Genomic DNA, 13,411 nt, shown 5'->3' with positions numbered 1-13,411 from the left:
GCAAATCTTTTTCAGCTGAAAATTGTCCCCCACCCGTCATTTTTAGTGTATATTTATTGTTTATCTGGAGCCGAAGTGCATCTCACAGAATATCCATCCGAATTCTGTTGTTTTCACTTTCGTTATTAAAAACTCCGTATAAAAGAATTTATTTTACTTTAAGGTTGTTGAAGCGATGTATTATTCTATATTATCAATAAAATAGTATACCGTGATTAATTGAACGGAGTTTCGTTTCGATCTTTCTGTCAGTCTGTAAGCGTACTATTTTGTGCGCAATAATACAAGTAAATGTGATTCAACAACAATTGTAAACATTTGTTAAATTCTTCGTACATAGTTAATTTGTTTGAGTGTTTATGAGGTCTGATCATGCAGTTTGCACACATCAACGGAAAGATTACAATCCAATGCATTCGTCAACGCCAACCATTTGGAATGTCAATTAAGCGATGAGTGAGTTTTTAGCATGTTTCTTTCGATTTCATGAATATATAAATGGCTGCCCCCATCTTGATGAAATGACATGTGTTCCAGTTTTGATATTTCTAGATTTGTAAACTTTATTCACTTTTTAAGCGTAACTTGCCTTCTTCAATGTCGATATTATTCCCTAGTGCTATACTTTTCCACCGAGCTACGTTGAATAAACATGATTCAGATTTTTGAAAATAATGTATATTTTAGTGTTAAAATCGCTCTGTATTTTGATTGATTTTGTCGATTGTATGAGATGTTGCTGTACAAAATTGGTAGCAGTTTGAAGGAAAACCATCCTTTAAAGCATATATGTATACATTTTCAATGTGGCACCTTTCGTTTAGTCAAATTTGAGTTCAATGCTAGGGGTCCCACATTTTTCAAACTGAAGCCTCTACAGGAACCTTAAGTCTGTTAAAACTAAAACTAGTAATTTTTGTACAGCGTTAGTAGTTTCACATTTTAAAAGCATATTTCAATTTATCATGTCTGTTCTTTTATTGTTTGACCCTGTCTCTTTGATTTAAACACGTTGTCTAATACTATACCGCACTGTTTAATTTAATTTATGCACAGTTTCTGCTCAGATTAAGTCTACTTAAATACATCACGGATTGGGCTTTTAGGATCAAAATTAGCACCTATCAATTACTTTTTAACTTCACCGCGCAATTATTGTAATCCAAAATTGCCCTGCGATTTATACTAACTAATCCAATTACTACGGATGAAGTACGGGTACAAAACGTTTTTTGTATAGAGAATACTATTTAAATAGGAAGGAATACAAATCTATAATAATATATATCTATCGCTCTCTTGAGCATTATTTTTTAGCAAAACCAATTATAAACTTTTGTCTTAAAACAACACTTTTTTTGAAAAGATGCACTGAGCATCTTCTACGTTAATAACGAGAAAAACAACAATGGAACATTGTAAGTCAAAACGTAATGTATTTGAAAATAAAACTAATATAAGGTCCATTCTCGAGTAATTTCCCTTAAAAGAAAACAAATCATATCGATACATATCAAATTATATTATCGATTAACACTGTTTAGTTAAATAAAATATCATACCGTACTATGAGTGTAGGCGAATGTGTTTATGCGTAAGTTAAAACAATTCAGTACTAAGTAACGTAATGTCAAAAATATCCTGTTGTAAAGTGAACAAATGGTATATGCCTTTTGGTTTTATACATAATACACATAAATGCAAACCTAATCAGTGGCGTAAATTCGCTTGGGTTATTTCGTTTCGGAAGTCTTAAATTAAAGACGAAAGCCTGGTAAGTTGTGATACACTGGGAGCTCAAACACCTGACCAAGTCTCCTGTTCTCCTCACAATGGTCTCCCCTAAAGTTGGTTAACCACGTGTTGTTTTCACAATATTTGACGGAAGTTTATCAACTATACATACATATATATAGTACTAAAAATATATTTTGACTTATTGTTTTATATGTCGTAGTCTAATATTGTTTCGCACAGAAACACACCTTATCTAAATTTCCAGTTATTCATATGTAAACCTGAAACACAAGCATACTTAATGTTCTATTCAGTTTACGGGAATATTACTATAGAAAGTTTTAAGAAAGTTACCTGTGCGAGACGATTAATAACTAGCGACTTCAAACAACAAATGCACATGTACCTTTCAACCCATAACAATTAGCGAATATGCTTATTAATATGCTTATAAATCAGATAGGTCTTACTCTGCGCTCATTGATTGCTAGTGGTATTTGATGGTGTACACTGCATAACGCTGCGCGTAATATCAATTCTGATTCTAAATAAATTGTACAATTAATTATTCTAAATTATATCCAAAGCACGTGTATGCTCCCTTTAACATCGCGAAAAATAGTTTGAAACGAAACGAACAATACTCTTCTGCTGTTTCGGTCATTTCGCGTGTGTCTTATACTGTAAATATAAGTGTAAGCTGTCACTGTTATCCGTCGGATTTTTGTAGCAGGGTTTCAAAATCAAGTTAAATAGGCCTTATTCTCGATAGATCGTTCACACATAAAATTTAGTTCTATCAATTTAATTAACCCGCATTTATTGATTTAATACCGCGAGTACTACATTAGTGCGGCTTAATGACCCCGTCACTTATAATCCAGTGCCTTTTGTCCTCCGCAAATACCTTAATTTTATAACACAATGATAGTATCCAAGCGTTCTGGCATTCGAAATTGCCTTACATCCTTTCATTCAATTCACCCATAACTGCGTGAAATAACACAAGGACACGAGTATATTACGTTCTGCCTTTATTGCTCACACAAGGCTAATGACAGTCATTACATTTATATTTACTTCCTTCATTGGTATGAACAGGTTAGTATACAAACCATTGTGTCTGTTTTGATGCAGGTTATGACATGTACAGATTAAGAAAAGTGCCAAACATTGCTAGTCTAAACGAATTCATCATCACCAGCATTCATGTGACCGGTCAGGTCGTCGGGGGAGTGGGAAAATGAAGGATCGTCCGCCAGTCAGGTCTGTTTGGGCTGCTGGTAGAAGCTCATCTATGAAGACGGACGTCACCTCTCTTTCATTTTGTCTATCAAGCTTTTATTCTGACGGCCTCGACGGCGGCATGACGCTAGCGTCCAAACCAAGCAAGCCCTCGTTGATTGTGGGCCAACAATTGTTGCTGTCATGTTTTGGTCGTACTCTATGTAGAATGTGCGGAGCAGTCTTTGTACAATCTTGTGTTCAAAGGCCTGTATCCTGCGTCCGCTTTAAGTGTTAAGGTCTCGAAGCCGTACATAAGGATGAAAAATACGAGGGGCTTGTAGAGGCCTGGTTTTATTTGGACAGTGGCGGAGCTGCTTGTCTACAGCATATTTAGTCTGGCCATCGCTTCGGTCGCCATGGCAATTCCCATTTGAACCTAAGTGTAACTGTTCCATGGACAGGGTTGCTCCCACATTCTTGAAGCTGGTCACTTGTACCGGCTTCGTGCCGTTCATGGTGATGTCTGCAAGGGTGTAACTTTTATAACATAAGAATCAATTAAATTTTCAAGATATGCGTCTATTATAATAAAAGATTTCATTCTGAACTCGCGCGCTGTGGGTTTTTCCGATTTCTGAGTGCGCGCGGGAGGTACAAACATTGTCATTAATACAGTAATTACCAGTAACGTCGATATCCTATTTGCTTCCCATGCAGAAGTGGATAATAAGTATTTAAACGACAGTAGAGTTTCTTTAAGGAAATGTCAAAATTCAAGTCTTTTGTTGTTATTACTATTACTTTTATTATTCATAATTACACATAACTAATCAAACACTGATATAAATGTATGTCATACGTTTAATACAGGATTAAAGTATAAATACACCGTTCAGATGTACAGCCGCCTATACGAATGGGTCCAGTAGCTAACATCCTTAAAAGACATGAACAACAGACTTTGTCAACTGTATGGTAATGAAGGAACCTATACAAACGGCTTGACATATGCAATATTTCTTCTGAAAAATATTGTTCATGTTCTTGTTTTTTCTGCATGCTTTATAGATATGGAAAATAAAAGTAATGTATGGTAAAGCTCGCTAGTGATGTGCCTTCTAATCTTAAGGTCTTAGTCTTTAGCGAATAATGTTCTTTACTTGTCAGATTAGATTTAAAAAAAGCATCACAATAGAGCTATATCATAGACATATAAATATCCAACTTATATGGAACGATATATTAGTTCTAGTATTACGAATGGACTGTGGAAAGTAAGATTTTTGTTGTTTGGTATTTGTCTACAATGTATATGATTTTAAATATATTTGAATAGTATAATATATATATATATATACGATGGAGTCAATGTATTGGTAGTTTCGTTGACAAACTTCCATTAAAACTGAATTCCCAGGTCTACGCACAGTTAATGCAATGACATAGTTACGTGACCGAAACTGTTTACATGTGCATGCAGTATTATGTCGTCTTACAAAGTATTCTTACAAATTAAACACGATCGAGATTAGTTCATCTAAAGAAAAATGATTAAATCAACTATAACGAACGTTTGAGCAGAACAAAGTGGTATTTATTATTCAGCGATATGAGAAATTAATGATTCACTCTCTTTTAAAATATGCTAGTCAGCTATTGTTTGTAATTATTGATTCACTCTCTTTTAAAATAGTCAGCTTTTGTTTGTACATACCGCGCGTGCTCAAATATCGGAAAACCCCAGACTTGAGAGTTCCGAATAACAACTATTTGGCCTGAGAACAAGCACTACGTCTAGCGCGAATTTTACCTTCCGCCACGCATCACCATGATTCCGCCCAGCGTGACAAATACTTTCGTCGACGCGATACATCGTTAAACACCGTTGAATGCAGTGATGTCGTCGTTGAAAATCGCGGTGACACGCTCGATATAATATGTTTATAAGAACTCGCGCGCGGGCGTTTTCGGGATATAAATCCCAAGGTGAATTACCGCGATCGCGGTGTTCCACCGCGGCCTCAGTTTTGTGAAGTGTAATACGTGTATATGTGAAGAAACATTTACATTTAAATAAATATATATTGCATGTTATGCATATATTAAAATCGTCATTTGTTCCACTTTTTCTATTATATTTATCCTTTTAACAAAATCACCACTTGACATGTCTTACATCGAGCGTCAATTTAGATTCATGTTTTGGTTCATTTTTTTCTGCATGAAGTTTCAATTGTTGTTTATCATTACAAATTTGTTTTTGTACGCATTTCGAAAATGCTTGTTCGTTCGTGTGAATATATAGCTCGCCGCCAATTTCATTAAACATGCAATTTGATATCAGATTATTTTAGTGATAATTGCTTAGAATACATGTGTTAATTCGAGACATCTGCAGCAGGTATTCAATTCAGTGATATTTGAATGTAATAGTCATGCGAAAAGATCATTTGTCATGTTGGCGAGTGCCTATTTGTAAACATATGCTTTGTTTAAAACAAGTTCATTCCGATTCATATGTAAACAACGAAGACGAAAGAATCTTTACATGATGATCCATATTGACCTACTTATAATATGAAAATCGATATTTATCACAATATTTACATGCATATCATTAAGTAAATCAAATGCATATTCCTTTTGATTTGTGTTAATGTAAATCCATGTGTCATAAAATGTACATGTTTATATAATAAATACAATCTCGATGAGAAATGTTGATAAGAACACGCGCTGACTTAAATGAGTCATAGCATTATATTGATATTTTATAAAATTGTTTTACTTCTTATTTCAGGTACGACCAAGAATATGTTTTTTTAATATGGACCTGATAACAACGCTGACGAGATTTTCATTATTTATACTACAACAATTTATTAAAAGACACGATACTATTACAAATATTAATTTCCAACATATTTTTATCTGTTTAATGTACATTTTCTGTTGGTTTATCGAGTGTCGTAAAGGTGTGTTTCAAAGACCACTAAATACATTTGTCGTCATGCTTTATATTTTAACAAAATTGGAAAGATCGCAGCAGCGTAAGATTCATTAATTGTTCAAAGACAATTTAAAACATCTTATATACTTACCGAAATTACACCATACAAGATAAATATCTAAAACATGTGATTAAAAATTATCAAACTTATTGCTTCCCCTCCCACCCCACTCCTATCCCAATCCTGGATCCGCCCCTGAACATAGTAAGTTTATCCATTTTAAATCAAGGATTTAAGTTATTGATTATTGATTTGTTATAAGGGGAGCCGTTCAACTTGGCCCTCATGAGTATTCCTTAAGGTCATACATATTTTATTTCACGAACAAACTTAGTATTTATTTGCTTAGCATATACAGTTAAAACTGAGTCACGTTGTTCGAAAAAAAAAGATTAAAACGAAAGACCAAGGTCGTATAGGGTTCTTCTTCATACGCAGTAAGTGCAAGATAGTTTGTAACATTTATTTAGGTAGCAGGCATGTATTTTAACAATGCAATACATCACACATAGTTTAACACTTTACGTAAATGTACGTCATTTAGAAAGAAGAGTAGGTTTATCAAGGTTGATGAAAGAGATGCAAAGACACACCAGACAGATGGAAAGAAAAAGCGAAACTCATGGGAAAAAAGACAAGTGAACTGTTTGTCTTTACAGACAGCTTGGTGTCAAAACGTTTACTACATTTAATGTACAAATGTACAAATGAACTGCATCGAAGATAAGCGTGTTTTTCTCCAAGTCATTACTTTTATCACTAAAATATATAGTTTGTTTATTTGTAGAGGTATAAGAAATAATGAGAAACCTAATGCACCACAAGTAGATTAAGATGACAGTTTAATATTGCACTCAAACAGATGTTGATTAAGTAAACTACACTTAGTTCTGCGTCTTTATTGAAACATGTTTATGTTAGCGCCTTTCACCATAATAAGTATAATACATTCGGTTTTGTAACATTAATAGAGTTAAAAGATGCGTAACAGACGCAAGAGAACCAGCCATTTAAGTATCTAGAAGAAGTTTGTATCATTCCGTAATCATGGTTGATGGTAAACATTTAATTAGAGTATGTTGTTGTGCGGCTAGTAACATTTCTTGTGTTTTCTCAATTTCGTTATTTCGTAATGGGTAGGGGTTATTTCCTCTGACACTGCCCGGTACAATAAATTTAAGGTAAACTGGAGTAAGATTTGTTGTGATTTTATATATTTGAACAAGTTAATGTTTTCGGCGCCGAGTACCTTATGTTTCCCACTCAACCTCTCTTAAGAGCTCAGTAATCTGGACAAGTTCGAAACAACCCGATACAATTCGTGGTGCTTCGTTTTGACTTTGTTCTATTCCGGTGTAATCAACGATTACAGATGTCATTAATAATTAAACGATTCATAAAAAAATAACTTGAAACATTTTGAAAGTGTATGCGTCTAAGATTAAGCAATCATTTAAATTCAAACGTCTAAAACTAATGGCATGATTTGTAAAACGGACGTGTACACTTAATTCAAACTTGCTATTAATAAAGGTCAAACAATGGCAACAAAATCCCATTAAGTGCAGCTGGGAGAAACATATTAACATATTTAGACTCAGTGCCTTGAATCGCTACGAGTGATATCATTATTTGTAGTTATAGAGCGTTGCTGTAATTAAAACGCTTTGAAACATCTAGAATCACACATTTGTCGTGATCAAGTAATTTGTTTATCAACCAGCTTCGTCTTATCGTTAATAAATGTTATATGAAAGATGCTGACGAGATGATCGTGGATCGTGTTGTCTTCTGGACTAACTATTCGATTATCCGAGGAAAACGAAGACTCAATTAAAGCTTACAGTTGATGAAGCAGTGCAAAACTGCAAAGTTGTACGAGTAGAGTCGGTAAGCAATACTATTGGTGCAATATATAGCATGACGTCGCACAAACGAGTAATTCAATTAGCAACATATTGACGAGACGCTAAAGCTGAAGGACCAAGTGACGCAAAAAACTCGCATACTTTGAAAGAAAAACATCTACTACATAGAGCTCTTATGCAAATATCAAACGTGTGATACTTGAAAACATTTTCGGCTTCCGAAGAGTTCACCAATATGTTTATGGAAGTAAGATCATTAATTAGTTGACTCAGAAAATTAAGCATGTCGTGATATCCATAAAACGCAAATCATTCAGATGTACAATTTCTAGCTTGTATTATTTTTATTGTGAAACATTTATACATTCCTAAATTTGTGTAGTTCATAATATCAAGAATTCATACATGTTTCTTATTCTTCTTGATATTGCCGTGATGCAGCCCTATTCGCCACCAATCTATACATAGCATTACATTTCATCTGTATGGTCTACATGCGGAGCACTGTGGAATCCAATCTGTATTACATTTATTTAACCGTGACTCGTTCAAATGTAAATGAACGTAAGATTTTTCATACTACGTAGAGTGCTGGCAGGTTGAGAGGTTTTCGGTATACGAAGTAAATGATTGCAATAAAAAATTCATGCATCGTTACATATTGGGAAATTTAAAACGACTAAGAATACTTGAACATTAGTTTCGGTACGAATAATTCTACTACATGCGTTTACACACATTTACATACATGTATGCGCACATGGACAACAAGATTCTAAATCTCTTTTTTTTCACAAATCGCTGCTTATCCATGCAGTATTATGTTGCATGAAACTCATTTTGAAACATGAGAGGTTTAATCCGTTGGCAACAACATATATATATATATATATATTTATATATATATATATATATTATATATATATATATATATATATATATATATATATATATATATATATATATATATATATTTATATATATACATATAATTTTATAATAAAATTTCAGGTAAGAGGCCGGATAAAATTCCCTGTTGGTGCGTGTATAGGGGCTCATGCGTTTAAGGGATGTTAGTTGTAAAAGTGTGACCAAAATGATTCTCTCTCGGAATTTTGTTTTAATTGATGACAGATATGTTTACCCGGGATCCACTTTATATTTACATTTATTTTAAGTCGGTACGCCCATACAACTAAATGGTGTTTGCGATTCCTTCTTGTGTTTTCAGTAACTGCTACATTTAAACTGTGGTTGAATGATTCGACAATAAATATCCGAACATTTGGCTGAAATACAAGAACATGCATATAGTACAATCACCCTAATAAGTAAAACTGGCCTAAACTAGTCAGAACAAAACGCTACAGCTGTCTAAATGCTATTTATATATTATTTACAAAGTAAACATCACATATATGAAAAGCATATTACATAAAGCAAGCAAGTAAATCTCCTTGGAATGGACAGCCGTGAAGTGTGTCAATCCATGTTTATCTGCGTTGTCCGCTATGCACGTGTAGACCTCAGCATCTGTCATTGCTACTTTCTGAATTTGCAAAATTTCATTTGAAAGAGTACTTCCAGTCTTACTCCATTGTACCTCCGTCTCTTGCGGATTACAAATGTACCATGTTGAAACATGAACGTTTTATTCAAGCTCTCGCCTTCCTAAATGTGTTCATCTTCCATGCTAACAACAGATGGAGGATCTGCATATTAAAAAAAAATCAACGTATTGCAGCTTGCTTTTTTTAGTATGATAATTAATTCAGACATCGTTTTCAAGAAATTCACGAAAAAGACGATGAATCGACAGATGCTTTTAACTTATTCTAGTAATATGTTTATAATATTTATCGTAACTCTGTAATTTACAATATTCAAAGCCTTACAAGAGAGAAATAATTGCACTAACGGAACTATAAAACAAAATTTTAAATAAAGAATCATACATGCGTGTTCAATATCACGTATTTTTACATGAATGGTTTCTGAGAGCCGGGTTTAGTTTGTATTTAAGTTGAGTTGTGGCGTTGTCCTCCGTTATGTCTTGGTATTCACCGACTATTTCACTATCGTCCTTCTAAAGGCTTATATTTGGCAATGGATAACCTACCGCAATTAAGTTCAAAGATACGTCATAGTTTTCTATCAGCGTTGCTTTGATCAAGCTTTGAAGCATATACACTTGAACATGTTTTATGAGTGCTGGCTCTGAAATAAAAATAAACAGTAGACATAAATAATCTGCACCTTACTATCCATGCAGGAGTGACACTTAAAGGCAAACAAACTGAAAACGTCTTGAAGCGATTAAAGCGTCGCTGAAATCTTGGTTACAAGCACTGTGTGTCATCAAAGACGCTGGTTTATTTGAAACATGATTGTCACGCTCTGAGTTATATTTGTTGTGTTTGAGTTCTGTAAAGGTGGACATTCCTGGAATGGGTGTATGTTATGGATATATAATTTAAGGCGAGTTAAAAGTCTAGTTACCTGTACATTCTTCACACCACCAATTAACTACATGTGTACTGAGTTATCATTTATTTTATTGTTCAGCAACTCATCACTGTTAGCTACATATCGAACTTTACTTAACGTCAGTCTTTCCTGGACGGGTATAGCACATTGTGCTGTATGCTGTGATGGCGGATTTTTTCAAACCGGACAATAAAAGTTAATAAAAATAAATGTTTTCATGTGTTAAAAGCTGTTAAAATTCGTGGATAGTGCAAAAAGGATGGTAATATAAATATATAAACTCATCGGAAGATTGTACGCCGTAAAAAATGTGTCTGTATGGCTACTTTTTATTTCTTTGATTTTTTCACTGTGCGCGAACAAAGGAATATGGATTATCATATGTGCATCGTGATGTGTTATTGAAAACCGGTTTACTACCTCGTCAAATTGATTGGACTATATATAAAGGTAAATAAACTTTACAAGCGTCGCTTACAAACATGTATAATCAAGACTTTTGTCTACCAATTCAAAATAGATATGGTGTTTTGTCCGATCCGCCTAATTATGTGGGCTGTAATCAAACTGGTCAAACTGGTCAAATGTTGTCCCAAGTGTCCAGACAAGATTTTGCACAGAGTTCACTAGACAATAAAATGGTACACATGTTCGACGAGCTGCGATTTATTCGAAACGAACAAGTGAACTGTAGCCGAGAATTATCACGCTTGCATGACACTGTTGCAAATGTAACGGATAAATTGTGCCAGGTCGTCAGTACTACGAATGCTCAGACGAGATTCCTCAAGATATTAGCTTACAAATCTATTGACATGGAAGCTAGAGCACGGCGAAATAACCTCATATTCCGTGGGTTTATTGAAAATTATGGTGAGAATTGCACGAAAATACTGCAGGATTTCTTTAAGAATCATCTTGACATAGATAGCCAGTGCGTGTACATCGCTCGAGCACACAGACTCGGCCAGAGAAACTCTCTGTGGCAGCATCAGCACAGGCCAATAATTGCTAATTTTCGGGATTTTGGTGACGTAGAACATATTATGAGTAACGTCAGACGCCTGAAAAACACACCTTTCTCCGTTGACCATGATTTCCCAAGAGAAATACAGGAGGCGCGCGGACGCCTGTGGCCAAAGTTCAAAGAGCTGAAAAATCGGGATCCTCGGTCGAGGGTCCAACTTATTTACCCCGCCAAGCTAATCCAGGACGGCAATCTAATACAAGATGAGTTGCCAGAGTGGAGCCAATTCATAGGAGCAAACAGACTAGCCAAGCTCGATCATATAACACCAATAAGGCCACATCACCCACAAGTACATGAACTATCCTTGACCTCTGCTGAGAGAAAGTTGAGCCAGTCCGTCACACACGTTGTCGTCCCGCCAAACGTAACCAGCTCACAGGATCGAGCCCCGATGGAGACATGCGACCCTGTCCCCACAGGTTTCCGGGAGACGGCACCGTCGAGCACGAATAGCGAAGTCGACACAAACAGTACAGCAATTCCCGTCAGCACAACTGATCAGGGCGCAATGGGCAGCAAAATGCTAAGCATTACTAACCAACCCACAAGCTTTACATCGTTTAAGACCCCAAATATCACACAATATTTGAAACAGCCAACCCTAATTTTAAGCACCAAGCCAGCAAATACGCAAGACGAGACGGCGATCAAATCCATCGCTGCTGACAACGACAACCCAACATTAAGTCGCGACGAGACAACGCCTACAAGGGGCCGGACGAGAATCGCAAATAGGTCCACTGATAGGGCCGAGCGCAGGTCACAGTCATCTGTTCCGTACAGGCGTCAGAGCAGCGCTAGTAAAAATAAAATAAAAAGTGACAAAACGGTTTTCCCCGACAATAAAAATAGCGCTGTAGGTTTGACAAGCGCTATAAATAGCATAGTAAACTTAACACCAGCTAGCGAAAATACACCTACAAACGGGAATCACGTGGAAAATAGAAAATGTGTGCCAGTTGCAACCGACGATGCGCGACAGGTGAAAATCTAGGACGTTTTACAGGAGGCCAATCTGCGAATAGCATTATTGAATGTCCAAGGATTATCGACAAGACGTGTAAATAAAGTACAATCGAGTGAACTGATTAATGTGTTTTCATCGCATGATATTGTTTTGCTTACTGAAACTTGGACGAACGAGTTCTCAGATTTAAATGTAAATGGTTTTGATCATTATGTTTTAAATAGAACTCAATTATTAAAATCAAGCAAACGGGCATCCGGTGGAATTATTGTTTACATTCGAAATGAACTCACTAGCAAAGATACTTTAGTGTTTACAAGCGAAGATGACATTCTTTGTATTAAGATATCTGAATCTAAAATTTGTTTACAACATGACTTGTATATATTTTTATGCTACGTTATACCTGAGAATAGTTCGAGACAGGCTATGGTGGAACGCCATACACTTGATAGAGTACTCGATTATATACAGAATCTTAATTCCAAACATGGTGAAAATTTAAATGTTATATTATGTGGTGATATGAATGCACATACATCTGATTTACCCGATTTTGTGTCAGATGAAAATATTACTCATATTGATTTTTTACCCGATGGTTATGTAGCTGATACTGCATGCACCGTGCGGTGTTCCCAGGACAAAGGTCGTATTAATAATAACGGAATCGTGTTACTAGATTTATGTAAACAAACCGGAATGCGTATTTTAAATGGAAGGTGTGATAGGGATCAGGATGGAAAGTACACTTTCATTGGCAGAACAGGTTCTAGTGTAGTCGATTATGTCATAGCAACGCCAGGTATTTTTAATTGTGTTCACTCTTTCCGAGTTGAGGATCCAAATATTTTATCCGACCATTGCTTAATTGATTTTTCTTTTGCGTTCAAAGATAGTAAGCCGCCAATCAATAATTGTATTGACCGAAATGGTATCGCGGGGGGATTAAATTATAAATATGTTTGGGACAATGACCATAAGCAATTATATCAGGAAGCTTTACACTCAAGTGATGTTATTGACAATTTAAATACATGGACAAATGCTGTTAGCAACAGCGCGTCATCACATGACATAGACT

The sequence above is a fragment of the Dreissena polymorpha genome, chromosome 2, assembly GCF_020536995.1.
Source record: "Dreissena polymorpha isolate Duluth1 chromosome 2, UMN_Dpol_1.0, whole genome shotgun sequence".
Classification (NCBI taxonomy): domain Eukaryota; kingdom Metazoa; phylum Mollusca; class Bivalvia; order Myida; family Dreissenidae; genus Dreissena; species Dreissena polymorpha.
Note: the sequence above shows the minus strand (reverse complement) of the source record.